This window comes from Rana temporaria, chromosome 2, assembly GCF_905171775.1.
Source record: "Rana temporaria chromosome 2, aRanTem1.1, whole genome shotgun sequence".
Taxonomy (NCBI): Eukaryota; Metazoa; Chordata; class Amphibia; order Anura; family Ranidae; genus Rana; species Rana temporaria.
Genome location: NC_053490.1, coordinates 346,032,391 through 346,051,345, shown reverse-complemented (window position 1 = coordinate 346,051,345; position 18,955 = coordinate 346,032,391). Strand labels below are relative to the sequence as shown.

Sequence of the window (18,955 nt, the reverse complement as noted above, 5' to 3'; positions counted from 1 at the left end):
TCCGTGTCACGTTTCACTAAGGGCAACCTTATGCGCCAACTGCTCGCCTCATACAAACCCCACACCATAATCCTCTCTCCACCAAATGATTTGGACCGGTGCACAAAGCAAGGTCCGTAAAAACATTGATGAGCGAGTTTGGGGTGGAGGAATTGTGAGTCAGACCTTCACGTCCAACGTCAGCGCCTGACCTCACAAATGCACTTCTGGAAGAATGGTCAGAAATTCCCATAGACACGCTCCTAAACCTTGTGGACAGCCTTCTCAGAAGAGTTGAAGCTGTTATAGCTGCAAAGAGTGGGCCAACTCAGTATTGAACCCTACGGACTAAGACTGGGATGCCATTAAAGTTCATGTGCGTGTAAGGCAGGCATCTCAATACTGTGTATTTTAACACCTTGCCGACGATATACGTCGACACAATGGCACGGCTGGACAAATGAGCATACCTGTACATCCCCTTTAAATTGCGGCTTAGTGGGCACAAGCACCTGCCGTGTACTACGGGAGCGTGCCCGCGGGTCCCGTGGACTCGGTGTCCGCCGGGGGGCCCGTGATTGTGACACTGAGTGGCAGAACGGGGCATCAACATGTCATCGGGAGCAGTGATCTCTGTCCTGTTTTAGTGAGCCCATCACCCCTAAAGTTAGAACACATCCGTAGGACACACTTAACCCCTTGATTGCCCCCCCGGTGTTTAACCCCCTTCCCGGCCAGTGTAATTTACCCAGTAATCAGTACATTTTTCTAGCACTAATCGCTGTATAAAAGTCACTGGTCCCAGAATAGTGTCAAAAGTGTCTGATGTGTCCGCCATAATGTCGCAGTCACGATAAAAATCGCAGATCGCCGCCATTACTACAAAAAAAATTAAAATATATAATACAAATGCCATAAATCTATCCCCTATTTTGTAGACGCTATAACTTTTGCGCAAACCAATCAATATACCCTTTTTGCATTTTGTTTACCAAAAATATGTAGAAGAATACACATCGGCGTAAACTGAGAAAGAAATTAGTTTTTTATATATTTTTTGGGGATATTTATTATAATAAAAAGTAAAAAATATTGCTTTTTTTTTCTACATTTTTTTGTTTATACAGTAGTGCAAAAAATAAAAACCGCAGAGGTGATCAAATACCATCAAATAGCGCTTTCTTTTGATGGTATTTGATCACCTCTGCGTTGTTTTGTTTTTTGCACTATAAACAAAAAAAAAATTGAAAAAAAAAGCAATATTTTTTACTTTTTATTAAAAAAGGACGTCAATTTTGTTTGGGTGCCACATCCAACGATCGCGCAATTGTCAGTTAAAGCGACATAGTGCCTTATCGCAAAAAAGGGAAGGGGGTAATTCCTTCGGGGTCTTAAGTGGTTAAAACTAAAGCAGATATTTGCTGCAACTGAGAAGCAGATTTGAAAATTAAAGGTCAACCTAAAACTAACATTTCTCAAGTTCGTACATATGAACCCCAATATTAAATGTGTGTGTCTGTATAAAGTTGCTATTTAAATATCAAATCCCTTGCCCTTATTAAATTAGTAACTTTACAGTGCCATGATATTGAAGTTGTGGCCTCAGTAAAATAATTTATATTGGTCCCCTATTGTGCAACATGGACAGCTGAAAACCTTTACTCCCATATATAAAGGTTTCAGTGTATTTCCTATGAATGGTGGTGGTGCCAGGCCCTGGGCTTTTTTGTCTGTGAGATCATTCACTGACATGCTTCATATGTAATTGGAGAGAGTAAAGAAATAAGCCCTATTATTTTCATTCACCACATGCTCTACTCTCCAATATAATCAATATATATGCTCATCTGTTCCCCCAGATCCTCCTCTACATCTGCTCTGTCCTTTTCTTTATCCTGCTATATGCTTTGTTCCTTTGCCATGCTAGCTTCTTCACAGTTCTTTGTTCTTTTTCTTTAAAATATCCCCTGCTGTTTCTCCTTCTGTCTTACTGTCAGCTGCCTGCACAGCATCACACGCATCTACCCTGTGTCTGTTTTTTTTCTATATGGTGGAATGGCCATATAAGAAGCCATTGATTTGTTTTTGTGCAAAAAAGAACCCAAACTTAAGACCCCTTTCACACTGGGTCGCTTTGCAGGTGTTATAGCGCTAAAAATAGCACCTGCAAAGCGACCTGAAACAGCCGTTGCTGTCTCTCCAATGCGAAAGCCCAGAGGAAAGCTCTTTCCTGAGGGGGTTAGCTTGCAGGCACGCTCCCGTGTCATACAGTTGGCAATCATAGACGCCAAGTGTATGACTCGGTCCCGCCCCCCGGCGGCCACATCATTGGATGTGATCGACAGCAGCGGGAGCCAATGGCTGCGCTGCTATCAATCTATGCAATCAATGGCCAGACTCCATGGAGAAGAGGACGCCAGGGGATGCGCACAGCAGGTGAACGGGATCAGGTAAGTAAAACATGGGGCTGGGGGGCCTGTGACAACAATGTTTTTTTTTTATTTTATTGAAAAGCCTGTGGCGTGCAAAACACAACCCTAAAACTCCACCCGGTGCAGGAAAAATGCGCACACACATAAAGAGTGATACACAAAAAACTGTGACGGTGCAAACGTCAAATGGCCCTCCGAAAAGGGCCCAACCCTGATCACCCGGGGCGTTAGGCTCCTGGCAGGGACTGAGGTAATCAGTGGTCTGTGCAGCTGAAGCCGACACGGACCCAACATCCTTGGAGGGTCTGCCGAAACAGAACCCTCCTCGGTGGGGCTCCCCCGAAGGGAGACCCCATGAGAGCAGGCGAACTAAGCCAGAAGGCCATGTCCACCTACTCCCAAGACGTTCAGGGATTGCCCGAGGACACATAAAGTGTACACAAAGTGCACCAACAAAAAGAAGACGTAACGTGACAACACAGGGTAAAATAAAAAAGAAAGTGGTGGAGAAGGAAGGTGGGAGATGTGAGTAGAAAGTGACCATTGTGCAATACGATGACCAGCCCTCCGGCCAGGAAACAAAAATTCCCCTGGTCCTAGCCAAAAGGCTCGGCCCTAGAGGCAGGTGGTATAAAAGTGTATGTGGAGATGTGCCACACTTGTAAGTGTCCCTCTCAAAACACTTGTGCAAGGTATGGCACCCCTGGACTGCCACTCCAGGGGCACTATCTCCACAGGCTTTTTAACGCACCCTGGCCCCCGGCCTGGACCAGCAGCACCCTTCCCAGTCAGGAAGGTAGGACTTCTGAGAGATTAGGTAGAGCCCACCTCAGCAGGCTACTCCCTTCACTCCCATCACTCCCACCTAATCACATTCGGGAAATACTAACCGCTCCGCCCAAGGGGAAGGAGGAGCAAGTGTTCTCTCCCGAACAACTGACCGGGGCAGGCACCACCAAATCCAGGCCAAGGACCAGGGGCCCGGCCCCTCAGCTTCGACCTCATGCCTCCAAATCAGAAGGCTTCCACCTCCACACCAGCAGGTTTAGCGTCCGCCGACCGCCATCCCTTTCCACCTCGCCGTGTAGTGGGGACGGTCAGCATAGCACCACCTACTGGCAACTGATAAGAACAGATACTACACTTTATCTTAGCCAACAGGCAGAGAAGTGATAAAAACCTCACATAATCATACCGCCAGGGAGGTTAAAGCAAAAGGCCTGTGTGGACTTTCTCTATGCCCCATGTGAGGGCATAGAGGGCAAATTATCAGGCACCATGCTGCTACATAACCCAGTATATTTTTGCTCTTAGACCTTGTTCACACTGGGGGCGGGTTTGAAATCAGCTTAACACGATTTCAAACCTGCATCTCATCGTGTGTTCGGGGGGCAATTTGAAAGGCATCTGGGCAGGTTCATGCAATGATGTCTATTGAAATCGCTCATGAAGTCGCCAAAAGTAGGGCAGGAATTACTTTTGAGAATCGGTGCGGCGCTGTAAAGGCGGCGTTACAATGATTCGCACAGTGCCGTTTCCGGCAATAGGCTCCAATTTGGCAAGCGATTTGACATGTCAAATCAGCCGGTTGTGGACGGAGGTTTAATGTTTGTTTTAAGTACAGAAGCATGGGGGCTTCAGTTTGTTAAATAAAGCTGTGACAAAAAAAAAAACTGAAAGTTGATTTTGCACTCTCCAGTTTTAGTAAATTAACCCGTATGGTGTCTCTACCACCTTCTTAAAAGGTTTAATTATATATTGTACATCATTAGTATCAGTTTTTATATATATTAAAATGGCGCAATCATGTGCTGCCATTTTAAAGTATATATAAACAATATATATATATATATATATATATATATATATATATTGTGTATATATACTTTAAAATGGCAGCACATGATTGCGCTTTATTAGGTGCAAGGACATACCTAAACTGCCCACCCATTAATGTCTAATTAAGTAGGCCAATTTGTAAAAAAAAAAAACTTTCAAAATATGTAAGTCTAAAACCTACTTCTTATCAGTGTTGTACATTGAGACAGCACAAAAAGGAATGTCACTTACATGTTATTGACAGTCATTAATGACTAATGGTGTGTGGCTAAAGAACAGATGCCTGGCAAAAACAAAAAGCCTTTGTCCAATTAATGACAAAAGATCTCTTGGCCACTGGGCAACATCTGCTGTTTGTAAAGTTATATGTGACACCTATGAATAAAGTAACAGAAGAGTTGCTACCTGCTACTTTGCTTTTACTGGTAAATGTTATATTCACCTTCATTGCACATTTTTTTTGTTTTTTGCTTTAATCTTAAAGTAGATAGTCAAAACCTTTTTTTTTTTTTCATTTTGGATAGAGTAGGGGAGGGTTATAACTAGGGTTGTCCCGATACCACTTTTTTAGGACCGAGTACAAGTACCGATACTTTTTTTCATGTACTCGCCGATACTGATTACAATACTTTTTTTTTATGTCATGTGACAGTTTTCAAATGTAAGAATGTCTCTTATATTGGTGGTCAGTGGGCACAGGGTATTATGCACATCAGGGCACATCGGGGTACTGGGCATGGCAGGGCACAGGGTACTGGGCACAGCAGGGTACTAGGCATGGCAGGGCACAGGGTACTGGGCACGGCAGGGCACAGGGTACTGGGCACATCAGGGTACTAGGCATGGCAGGGCACAGGGTACTGGGCACATCAGGATACTAGGCATGGCAGGGCACAGGGTACTGGGCACATCAGGGTACTGGGCACATCAGGGCACAGGGTACTGGGAACGGCAGTGCACTGGGCACATCAGGGTACTAGGCATGGCAGGGTACAGGGTACTGGGCACAGCAGGGCACACTTTCCTTTCAGTTTCCTTTAATGCAGAGTAGCGCAAGAAGCGGCTCACATCTGTAAGGCTTCATTTCCACTGGCGTTTTTTACAGCTTAAAAACGCCTGTCCATGTTATTCTATGGCAATCTTCCACACATAGGTGTTTTTGAGCTGCAAATAGCTTAAAGACGCCTGTCCATGTTATTCTATGGCATCATGCCCACATAGGCGTTTTTGAGCTGCAAATGGCATAGGCGTTTTTGAGCTGTAAAAAAAACGCGGGACCAGGGCGTTCTGCGGCTCCAGCAATAGAGCTGTAAAAACGCCAGACATTAAAAAACGCTCAAAAAAACAAAATAAACAAAATAAACATGAACAGGCGTTTTTAAGCTGTAAAAAACGCTCAGAAAAGTGCCTGTAAAAACGCCAGTGGAAATTAAGCCTAATAAGTCCTTACTATCCTCTATCTTGTTGCGCTATTCCCCGGCGTCCCCTCCTCTCATCCATCTCAGATGATGTCACAAGCATACAACGAGAGGAGAGGAGGGGAGGGGCCACCGGGAACAGCGCGACATGAGAGAAGACAGTAAGAACTTATTACAGCCGCTTATTACCGGCTCTGCTCTCCGCCCTGCTCTCCGCCTCGCTCTCCGTCCCGCTCTCCGCCCCGCTCTCCGCCCCCTCTCCGCCCCACTCTCCGCCCGCCGCTCTCTTGTCAATAGACAAGTATCAGACAGGGCATCGGCAGTATTTGCGCGAGTACAAGTACTCATGCAAATGCTCGGTATCGGGGCAGCCCTAGTTATAACCACTGTCAGTTTTTTTTATGCCATCTGTCCATCTGTTTTTTATTGTTGAGACTTATCTTCACTTCCTGTCCCTTAGCCACAACAGGAACTGGGAGAAAAAACCTGCAAATTAAAGGGGATCCATTAGGGACCCCCAGGTCACCAGAACGGATGTCCTCAGACTTCTCTATGGCTTTTCTGGGGACAAACCAAAAATTGGTATTTTTGTTTTTTACTTTGTAAACAGGACAAATTGAGAAGTGAATGGGGCATGGACAGCAAAAAAAACTAATTGATGTTCTAATCCATCTCCACTCTATTCAAAACTGAAAACAACTTTTGCCTTTAGTTATACTTTAAGGCCCCTTTCACACCGCTAGCTCAGCGGGACATCGCTCCGTTGATCTCCACTGAGCCAGTGGATGACAGGTGGGACCTGTCAGAGCCCTGCTGATTTGGACAAAAATGGACAGCATGTCTGTTTTCATCAGATCCCATCCGATCCGCCAGATGGATGGCGAACGTATTGCCATATGTCTGTTTTGAGCAGATCAGATGGCAGACGGGTGTCAGCGGACACATCTTCACTGACAGCCCATTGTAATCAATGGCTGTCACGCGCGCATCCGCCTGAAAAACAGACATGCGTACTTGACCGGGCTTATCATATGAAAGGGGCCTAAAGGTAGATATGGTTCTATGCAAGCTGTCATTAACCTAATTTTCACAAAATATTTAACTATATTTCTATACACAGGGGTGTCCAAACTTATTTCAAAGAGGGCCAGATTTGATGAAGTGAATATGCTTGAGGGCCGACCATTTTTACTGACATTCTTTAAACCATTAAACTTTGGTCTAAGTGTGTTCGTTTGAGCACTAATACATTGCCCAACAAGAATTCTCTTGCCTTTGTGGCTGTGTGTGGTAAAGAGATGAGCGTGTTATTTGGATATACCGTATTTATCGGCTTATAACATTCACCTTAACTTTAAAAAGGAAGTTTCAGGAGAAAATCTTAAATTTTAAATAAAGAACTGTGAAGCAAAATAAGGGTCAGTGCCCATGAATGCAGCCTCATCAGTGCCCATCTGCAGCCTCACAAGTGCCATGAATGCATCCCCACCATTGCCATGAATACAGCCCCCACCGTTGCCATGAATGCAGCACCCACTGTTGCCATGAATGCAGCACCTACCATTGCCATGAATGCAGCAATCCATTGCCATGAGTGCAGCACCAAAGTCTGAATGCAGCACCCACATTGTCATGAATGCAGTACCCACATTGCCATGAATGCAGCACCCACATTGTCATGAATGCAGCAAACCTCGTTGTCATTAATGCAGCACTCCATTGCCATTAAAGCAATACTCCATTGCCATGAATGCAGTACCCCATTGCCATGAATGCAGCACCCCATTTCCATTAATGCAGCACCCTATTGCCATGAATGTAGCACCCCATTGCCATTAATGCAGCACCCACATTGACATGAATGCAGACTCACCATTGCCATCGGTGCAGTCTGATTCATGCCCATCTGCAGCCTCGGAGAAGACAGAAAGGGGGTGGGATGAGCACCAACAGACATACAGGAGAAACTCCTGTTTTCTCGGCAGCCTCTTTAATAGATAGTCCCACCTCCTATGATGGACAGAACAGTCGTCCAATGGCAACGCAGGAGACAGGACTTCCTTTTACACAGGACTCTGTGTAAACAGGAAATACTCCTCTCCTGTATGTACAGCACTCGTCCTACCCCCTCCAAGGTAGCCAGCATATTAATCTTTTCTGACCCCCGGCAATTCGTTGGGGGCCACAAAACATATACATGCCAAAATTACCAGGCAGGCCGTCTGAAGCCAGAACGCGGGCCACGATTGGTCCGCAGGCCGGAATTTGGACATGCCTGCTATACTTAGGGCTAGGTTAGGGTTAGGTTAGGTCTTACTTAAAATATAAAAGCAATAAATATAAATATTTTTATATACAGTATTAGACTGTAAGCTACTTGAGGGCAGGGACTGATGTGAATGTACAATGTATATGTAAAGCACTGCATAAATTGGCGGCACTATATAAGTACCTGTAATAAATAAATAAATTAATAAATATATCTATAGCATTTACCCCTGTTCCGGTCACCCACCCCCCCCCCCCCCCTCACGTTTTCCTTCCTGGTATTTTTAAGATGCCCTCCCTCCTTGTGTCCCTATAAAAATGTCCTACTCTGCTTCTGTTACCCAGAAAATTGCAAATGTGAGATGGAACAACAGTCACCAACATGTTTATTGTGTGTACATTGCTGTCAAATCTCCTGAGGACAAACTATGCCCTAAATTCCTTATATGTTTACTTGAAAACTATTTATGCTTTTTCTGGCATCACTGAATCACAACGACTGTAATCGACTATTCTACTCTGTTTGTACCTTAAAGTGTTTGTTACCCCAACACTTTCCATTCCTGACATGTGCCTGCTGTACCTGTATGAGAAAGTATCCCGTTCTCTTTGTATTGCTTTCTTTATGTGAAATCCCTGGTGTTCCTGCTGGTCCCCTTGTTTTCCTATTAAAAACTGACCACACTAAGCAATAGAGCACACCGTGGTCAGCTCTCTAACTATGCTGGGAACTCAGTGTACTCTCCTCCAATGATCAGACTTGTCTTGACACGCACCCGCTGTACATCCATTAACTGGCAAGCTCAGTGTGCTGTTGCTCCTCCTCCCCTCAGCTCTTATGCAGCTGAGAATGTGATCACTTATAAAAAAGGGAAAAGGGTATTTAGAATGTTTTTTTATATGTGTTTTACCTTTCATTTCTATTTTAAACTGAATGGGTTGTTTTATAATGTGATAGTTTACAATCACTTTAAATAAACAATATCGTTTTAACATGATTAAATATATACATGATTAACATTATTATAAAATCCAATTATCCATTAACCACAGGAAACTAGGGTTGTCCCGATACCGATACCAGTATCGTTATCGGGACCGATACCGAGTATTTGCGGGAGTACTTGTACTCCCGCAAATACCCCCGATACCTAAATAGAATACTTGCCCCACCCGCCGCCGCAACGAATGCCGCCGCCGACCCCGTCGCATACCGCAACGCCGCCGCCGCATGGGTTAAACAGCGTGCGGGGAATATCACAGCTTTCATTTGAATAGCTGTAGTATTTCCCGCCGCGCCGAGTATAGACACTCCCCCTTGCTCGGGATCTGTCCAATCCCGAGCAAGGGGGAGTGTCTATACGCGGCGCAGTGGGGAATACTACAGCTATTCAAATGAAAGCTGTGATGTTCCCCGCACGCTGTTTAACCCATGCGGCGGCGGCATCTAGGTATGGGGGGACATGGCTGGATATAGGGGGGACATGGCTGCATATAGGGGGGACATGGCTGGATTTATGGGGGACATGGCTGCATATAGGGGGGACATGGCTGCATATAGGGGGGACGTGGCTGCATATAGGGGGGACATGGCTGGATATAGGGGGGACATGGCTGGATATATGGGGGACATGGCTACATATAGGGGGGACATGGCTGCATATAGGGTGGACATGGCTGGATATAGGGGGGACATGGCTGCATATAGGGGGACATGGCTGCATATGTGGGGGGACATGGCTGCATATGTGGGGGGACATGGCTGCATATATGGGGGACATTGCTGCATATGTGGGGGGACACTGCTGCATATGTGGGGGGACATGGCTGCATATGTGGGGGGACATGGATGCATATGTGGGGGGACATGGCTGCATATGTGGGGGGACATGGATGCATATGTGGGGGGGACATGGCTGCATATGTGGGGGACATGGCTGCATATGTGGGGGGACATGGCTGCATATGTGGGGGGACATGGCTGCATATATGGGAGACATTGCTGCATATGTGGGGGGACACTGCTGCATATGTGGGGGGACATGGCTGCATTTGTGGGGGGACATGGCTGCATTTGGGGACACATTTAAAAAAAAGTATCGGTATTCGGTATCGGCGAGTACTTGAAAAAAAGTATCGGTACTTGTACTCGGTCCTAAAAAAGTGGTATCGGGACAACCCTACAGGAAACAAAAAGATACCAAGCCCTACTTAAAGTGGAGTTCCAGTCATAGTTTTGTTCATTAAAAGTCAGCAGCAACAAAAACTGTAGCTGCTCACTTTTAATTAAACAGCCACTCACCTGTCCCATAATCCAGCGGTGCACTTACCCACGCCGTGTTCTCTGGGGGCAGCATCTCTACTTCACAGTCAGGTGCCCACTGCGCTTGCGCAAGTGGCACTGTGACAGTGACAGGGAGAACTTCCGCTTCCGATCGCCTAAGACGACCGGAATGGAAGTGGGAGCAGATACCTGTCAAAATCAGGTACCTGCTCCCCCCCTCAATTTCAGTCGGGGAGGAGGCCTTAAAGCGCAAGTTTCACTTTTGGGTGGAACTCCGCTTTAAAAGTAACTTTGAAAAAAGTTGTTCACATGATTATCAATATTATTTAAGGAAAATACATAATCTGACAGATTTACAAAAATGGTGAAAAGTCCAGTAAATTTTTTGCTAGTAAATTACTCAGAACCCCCAAATACTATATATGTTTTTTTAGCAGACACCCTAGGGAATAAAATGGCTTTCTTTGCAACTTTTAATGTCGCACGGTATTTGCACAACAATTGTTCAAACGCGTTTTTTGGGGAAAAAAAATGTTTCATGAATTAAAATATAACAAAACAGTAAGCTGGCAAGCTCAGTGTGCTGTTGCTCCTCCTCCCCTCAGCTCTTATGCAGCTGAGAATGTGATCACTTATAAAAAAGGGAAAAGGGTATTTAGAATGTTTTTTTATATGTGTTTTACCTTTCATTTCTATTTTAAACTGAATGGGTTGTTTTATAATGTGATAGTTTACAATCACTTTAAATAAACAATATCGTTTTAACATGATTAAATATATACATGATTAACATTATTATAAAATCCAATTATCCATTAACCACAGGAAACTAGGGTTGTCCCGATACCGATACCAGTATCGTTATCGGGACCGATACCGAGTATTTGCGGGAGTACTTGTACTCCCGCAAATACCCCCGATACCTAAATAGAATACTTGCCCCACCCGCCGCCGCAACGAATGCCGCCGCCGACCCCGTCGCATACCGCAACGCCGCCGCCGCATGGGTTAAACAGCGTGCGGGGAATATCACAGCTTTCATTTGAATAGCTGTAGTATTTCCCGCCGCGCCGAGTATAGACACTCCCCCTTGCTCGGGATCTGTCCAATCCCGAGCAAGGGGGAGTGTCTATACGCGGCGCAGTGGGGAATACTACAGCTATTCAAATGAAAGCTGTGATGTTCCCCGCACGCTGTTTAACCCATGCGGCGGCGGCATCTAGGTATGGGGGGACATGGCTGGATATAGGGGGGACATGGCTGCATATAGGGGGGACATGGCTGGATTTATGGGGGACATGGCTGCATATAGGGGGGACATGGCTGCATATAGGGGGGACGTGGCTGCATATAGGGGGGACATGGCTGGATATAGGGGGGACATGGCTGGATATATGGGGGACATGGCTACATATAGGGGGGACATGGCTGCATATAGGGTGGACATGGCTGGATATAGGGGGGACATGGCTGCATATAGGGGGACATGGCTGCATATGTGGGGGGACATGGCTGCATATGTGGGGGGACATGGCTGCATATATGGGGGACATTGCTGCATATGTGGGGGGACACTGCTGCATATGTGGGGGGACATGGCTGCATATGTGGGGGGACATGGATGCATATGTGGGGGGACATGGCTGCATATGTGGGGGGACATGGATGCATATGTGGGGGGGACATGGCTGCATATGTGGGGGACATGGCTGCATATGTGGGGGGACATGGCTGCATATGTGGGGGGACATGGCTGCATATATGGGAGACATTGCTGCATATGTGGGGGGACACTGCTGCATATGTGGGGGGACATGGCTGCATTTGTGGGGGGACATGGCTGCATTTGGGGACACATTTAAAAAAAAGTATCGGTATTCGGTATCGGCGAGTACTTGAAAAAAAGTATCGGTACTTGTACTCGGTCCTAAAAAAGTGGTATCGGGACAACCCTACAGGAAACAAAAAGATACCAAGCCCTACTTAAAGTGGAGTTCCAGTCATAGTTTTGTTCATTAAAAGTCAGCAGCAACAAAAACTGTAGCTGCTCACTTTTAATTAAACAGCCACTCACCTGTCCCATAATCCAGCGGTGCACTTACCCACGCCGTGTTCTCTGGGGGCAGCATCTCTACTTCACAGTCAGGTGCCCACTGCGCTTGCGCAAGTGGCACTGTGACAGTGACAGGGAGAACTTCCGCTTCCGATCGCCTAAGACGACCGGAATGGAAGTGGGAGCAGATACCTGTCAAAATCAGGTACCTGCTCCCCCCCTCAATTTCAGTCGGGGAGGAGGCCTTAAAGCGCAAGTTTCACTTTTGGGTGGAACTCCGCTTTAAAAGTAACTTTGAAAAAAGTTGTTCACATGATTATCAATATTATTTAAGGAAAATACATAATCTGACAGATTTACAAAAATGGTGAAAAGTCCAGTAAATTTTTTGCTAGTAAATTACTCAGAACCCCCAAATACTATATATGTTTTTTTAGCAGACACCCTAGGGAATAAAATGGCTTTCTTTGCAACTTTTAATGTCGCACGGTATTTGCACAACAATTGTTCAAACGCGTTTTTTGGGGAAAAAAAATGTTTCATGAATTAAAATATAACAAAACAGTAAAGTTAACAAAATCGTTTTGTATAATGTAAAAGATGATGTTACGCCGAGTTTATAGATACTGAACATGTCATGCTTTAAAATTACAAACACTCATGGAATGGCGCCAAACTTCGGTACTTAAAAATCTCCATAGGCGATGCTTTACATTTTTTACAGGTTATTAGTTTAGAGTTACAGAGGAGGTCTATGGAGGTTAATTATAGAGATGACTGGAAATCTCATCATTCTTTCTCCAGGTCCCCAGTGGCACAGGAGGGGGTATGTACCATCCCGTTGCCTGTAAGAATGATCAAGGGGTGGAACTGCCACTATTATCATTCTTACGGTGCACAGAATCGCCAGCTCTAAAAGATGATACCTGAATGATGCCTGTAGCTGCAGGTGATCTGACGATATGGTTCCGGCTATCGAGATGGTTCCTGTAAGGACTGCGCAGGCGCAATCCTTGCCGAAGGAAATCACCGAACCTCCAGGGCGACGTGGAATTTGAGGTAAGTGGCCAGTCGGCCTCACGTCCTCGATTCGCTCAGATGGCTCGCTACGCTCGCTCGGCCTCCTGGCTCTTTTTTTATCATCCTCCAATCCACGGGGATGTTAACCACTTAAAGCGGGGGTTCACCCTATATTAGAAAAAAAAATAAAAACATTTCCCTCTAGCATTAAATCCGGCACGCTACAGTATGCTACAGTATGCCTGTCTGTATTTTTTTCCCCCGTACTCACTGTTATATCGTACTTACAAGATTCCGGGGAATGGGCGTTCCTATGGACAGGGAAGGTGATTGACGGCCGGCCGTGGCACGTCACGCTTCTCCGAAAATAGCCGAAATAGGCTTGGCTCTTCACGGAGCCTGCGCATAGCCTGTGCGCAGGCGCCGTGAAGAGCCGAGACCTACTCCGGCTGTCTTCGGGGAGCGTGACGTGCCAGAGCCGGCCGTCAATCACCCTCCCTCTTGCTAGGAACGCCCATTCCCCGCGGCAGACGGAATCGTCTATGTACGATATAACCGTGAGTACGGGGATAAAAAAATTAAGACCGGCATAGTGTAGCTCGCGCTACTATGCCGGATTTTATGCTGAAATGTTGTTCAGCAGGGTGAAACACCGCTTTAACGACAGCCCACTGTATATATACGTCCTATTTTTAAAGCTGAATATCTCGGTAACGGCAGCAGCTGCTGCCAGAACCGGGATATCCACCTTTACAGTGGGCTGCCGTGTAAACGATAACGGCGGTCTCCGCGGCGGATTCGCCGCGAGATCGCCGTTATCGGTGGCGGGAGAGGGCCCCCCCCCTCCGCCGCTTTTCCGCGCCCTCCGCCGCTTACCGGAGCCGTCGGTAGTGGCGGAGGAGATCGGATGTTGCCGCCTGGAGAGTGAGGACTGTAGTGAGGGCAAGATGGCCCCCACCCGTCCTCATAGCTCTGCTGGGCGGAAGTGACGTCAAAACGTCAGTCCCGCCCAGCCTCTTAAAGAGACAATTTTTTTGTTGTCATTTTTTTAAATGACAAATTTTCCTTTTTTTTTTTTTTTCTTGCATTGAAGCCTAAATATGAGATCTGAGGTCTTTTTGACCCCAGATCTCATATTTAAGAGGACCTGTCATGCTTTTTTCTATTACAAGGGATGTTTACATTCCTTGTAATAGGAATAAAAGTGATAATTTTTTTTTATTTATTTCAGTGTAAAAAATAATAAAATTAATAAAAATAAATAAGAAAATAAAATTTTTTTTTTTTAAAGAGCCCCGTCCCGACGAGCTCGCGCGCAGAAGCGAACGCATACGCGAGTAGCGCCGCCATATGAAAACAGTATTCAAACCACACAAGTGAGGTATCGCCGCGATCGTTAGAGCGAGAGCAATAATTATAGCCCTAGAGCTACTCTGTAGCTCAAAAAATGCAACCTATAGAATTTTTTAAACATCGCCTATCAAGATTTTTAAGGGTAAAAGTTTGACGCCATGCCACGAGCGGGCGCAATTTTAAAGCGTGACATGTTGGGTATCATTTTACTCGGCGTAACATTATCTTTCACAATATATAAAAAAATTGGGCCAAATTTATTGTTGTCTTATTTTTTAATTCAAAAAAGTTAATTTTTTCCAAAAAAAGTGCGCTTGTAAGACCGCTGCGAAAATACGGTGTGACAAAAAGTATTGCGATGACCGCCATTTTATTCTCTAGGGTGTTAGAAAAAAAAATATATAATTTTTGGGGGTTTTAAATAATTTTCTAGCAAAAAAACTGTTTTAGTCTTGTAAATCCCGAATCTGAAAAACAGGCTCGGGGCTTAAGTGGTTAAGGAATGAGCTTGGATGCCGGCCGAGGTTCGGAGATTTCCGTCGGCAAGGATTGCGCCTGCGCAGTCCTTACGGGAACCATCTCGATAGGGGAACTATACCGACAAGTCACAGGCATCATTCAGATATCCCAACTGAAATTCAAAGACGAAGTGGTTAAATAAATAACCCTGGTGTTTGGATATGTTAGCAGCGTAAAAAAATTTAACAGTACCTTAAATTGTATGTCCCAATGAATAATTTTTTCATCTTACAAGCTATTGAAAGTAGGGGGGAGGCCTGCCTACTTACAACTCCTGCAGTCCGGCTCCTCTCTCGAGTACACGCACAAAATACACTTAAAAAAAAAAAAAAGTAATCTTCCTCAAATACTTTTTTTTTACTTATTACATAGTTAGTCCGGTTAAAAAGACAAAAGTTCATCCAGTTCAGCCGATAAATTAAATAAAAATCATACAATTCCTATACCCTATGTTGATCCAGAGGAAGGCGATAAACCTCAGCCATCCCCCGAGAGGCAATCAGATGTACCCTGGATCAACTTTACCTATAAATGCCAGTACCCAGTTATATTATGTCCATTTAGGAAAGAATATTTTTTTTAAGCAATCTACTGAGCTGGCCAGAACCAGCTCTTGAGGGAGTCTATTCCACATTTTGACAGCTCTTACTGTGAAGAAACCTTTCCATGTTTGGTGATTAAATCTCTATTCCTCCAGACATACAGCGTGCCCCCTTAAGTGAATAACGCAACACCAAGTTCACTATATGGCCCCCTTATATATTTGTACATGTGGATAATATCCCCCCTTAATCTCTCTTCTCAAGAGAGAATAAATTCAGTTCCTCTAATCTTTTCTCATAGCTGAGCTTCTCCATGCCTCTTATCAGCTTGGTTGCTCTTTTCTCCAGTTCCCCACTATTCCTTTTTGTAAACTGGAGCCCAAAACTGAACTGCGTATTCTAGATGAGGTCTTGCTAATGATTTCTACAGGGGCAAAATCATTTGCTCGCTTTGGAAACCACAGCTTGGCATTGCATGCCATTATTGAGCTTTTGATCAACTAAAACCCCCAGATCCTTCTCCACTACAGATCCCCCCAGTTGTACTCCCCCTAGTATGTATGATGCATGCATATTCTTAGCCCCCAAGTGCATAACTTTACATTTATCAACATTAAACCTCATCTGCCACTTAGTCTCCCAATTAGACAGAGCATTGAGGTCAGCTTGTAAATTGGCGACATCCTGTAAAGACGTTATTCCACTTCATAGCTTGGTGTCATCTGCAAAGACAGAAATGTTACTTTTTTTTCCAGACCCAATATCATTTATAAAGATATTTAAAAGTAAGGGTCCCAACACTGAACCTTGGGGTACACCACTGATAACCTTAGACCATTCAGAGTTTGAATGGTCTCTCTGAATTTTGTCTTTTAGACAGTTTTCTATCCATTTACAAACTGATCTTTACAAGCCTGTAGAATTTTTTTTTTTTTAACAGAAAAAGCTCTTTATTAGACAATTCAGCATTACATCTCAATCAGTTTACAGAACACAATGATACAGACGTACATATCCAGAACGTCCGTAAGTGCGCGGGAGATCCCGCCCATACACCATCAAGGAGTATAGCTCCAACTAACATCCAGTATAGCATAGTAACCCAATCACATTACCACCCCCAACAGTTCCCACAGCACATAAAATAGCATGCACAGTGAGAGGCTGGGGGCAGGGAGGGTACCAGAAAAAGGAAGGAGCAAGGGGATAAGGGGAGAGGATAAAGAGGGAGGGGGGAGTCACAGGGGGGTCAGAAGAGGGAAGGCGGTCACCACAATAATCGCCTCTAACGTACAATCAGGTGGATAGAGGGTCAAAAACCGCACAGGTGTCAGACCAAGCAGACCATATTTTATCATACTTTTCCGGACACTGCCTACTTTCATAGGTCAAGCCTGTAGACTTTACCTTACACATTAGCCGTGTGTGGGGAACTGTATCGAACGCTTTTGCAAAATCCAAGTATACTACATACAAAGCCACGCCTCTGTCCAACGTTTTACTTACCTCTTCATAAAAAGAAATCAGGTTTGTCTGACATCTTCTGTCTTTCATGAATCCATGCTGTCTGTTGCTTAAAACATTATTTTCCAGCAAAAACTCATCCATGTGGTCTTTTATTAAACTCTTCAGTACTGTATGTTTCCAACTATAGAAGTTAAACTAACAGGTCTACAGTACCTGTTGCCAAGAATGTGTTTCCAGCATGACAGCATCGTGCTGATTCTCGGCGCCGACATCTCGCACTCGCTGGAATAGACAAAGCACGTTCCAGCGAGCGCGTCATAGAAGCGACAGGGATCTGACTTGGATTCCCGCCAATTCTAGCTGCTGCGTTTGGTATGAATCCTGAGATTGAACTCCACGCCAAATTTTAAATAAAAAACCGGCATGGGTTCCCCCCCAGGAGCATACCAGGCCACCACCACCACTGGAACATCAGTGGCCTCATCAGGCATCATGTAGTTTGTTGAGGGTCTCTTTAGGAAATTGTGCAATATGCAGCAGCAAAGTCTGACATGGTTCAGATTCTACTTAACAAACCTACAGTCCTTATCTTGTTTGCACCGCCTGTATACTGCTGTTCAAAGCATATAGGGCCAAAGGGTCTTGTCAAGGCCGATCCTCCCTATAGGCTCACTATGCAAGCCGCTTAGGGCCCCGCAAAGCTGCAAAGGGCCCCCCAAATTACTAGAGGCCCAGCCTGGTGAGAAATCTTTTTCGCCCCCCCCCCCGCTTCTCAACTTTCTTTAATGCAGTGTTTCTCAATTCCAGTCCTCAGGCCCCCCTAACAGGTCAGGTTTTCAGGATTTCCATTATTTTGCACAGGTGATTTGATCTGTTTCACTGCCTTAGTAATCACCACAGCCTTTTCATCTGAGGGAAATCCTGAAAACCTGACCTGTTGGGGGGGCCTGAGGACTGGAATTGAGAAACACTGCTTTAATGTGACATGTCACTGTCGTCAGCACCCTCCGCTTCACATTTTCAATGTGCCAGGTCATTTTGCTTAGGGCCCCAGGGAGGTCAGGATCGGCACTGGGTCTTATAATGACCTGGGGGGAGTGGTGGCGGGGAAACTCATGCTATTTTTTTCAATGATTTTTATCCATATTGCAGGGACCAAACATTACATTAAAGCAGTATTACATTTATTTTTTCTTATAGTAATCTCATGTTGTGCAGGGACATTTCTAAACACGTGCCACTACTGTAGACACCCAGCAGGTACGATATTTAAAGGATTTTTTTTTTCACTTTAAACATCATTAAAATCGTTGCTCCAGAAAAAACTACAGTGTTTAAAACTTTTTTTTCCATTGATACATGTTCCCTGGGGCAAGACCCGGGTTCTCAAAGACATTTTCCAACAATAACTTGCATATTGGGCTTTAAAATGAGCACTTTTGAATTCGAACGTTCGAGTCCCATAGACTTCAATGGGGTTCTAAATGTTCGCGCGAACGTTCGGTCCGTTCGAAAGTTCTGGAGCGAACCGAACGCGGGTATGTTTGGCTCATCCCTATCTTCCGCATTATGGACATCATTTATATACACAGAGTTGAAGAAAGTATTTAATAAATTAGCCTTCTCTTTGTCCTCAGTCACTCACTCTAGATTATTTTGTAAATGGCCTACATGCTCAGACTTCACCTTTTTACTATTAATATATTTGAAGTATTTTTGGGGTTTGTCCTACTATCTTTTGCAATCTGTCGTTCATTTTGAATTTTTACATCCTTGATTTC

General features: G+C 44.9%; 1 protein-coding gene and 1 non-coding gene across 25 annotated transcripts in view; one reads left to right on the top strand and one right to left on the bottom strand.

The window, feature by feature from the left end:
- NFASC (neurofascin) overlaps nt 1-18,955 on the top strand; it is a 211,027-nt gene that overhangs the window by 24,789 nt on the left and 167,283 nt on the right. The window lies entirely within an intron of this gene.
- LOC120930024 lies at nt 3,401-3,585 on the bottom strand. Its single transcript, XR_005747566.1, has one exon. It is a non-coding gene; the product is annotated as a U2 spliceosomal RNA (small nuclear RNA).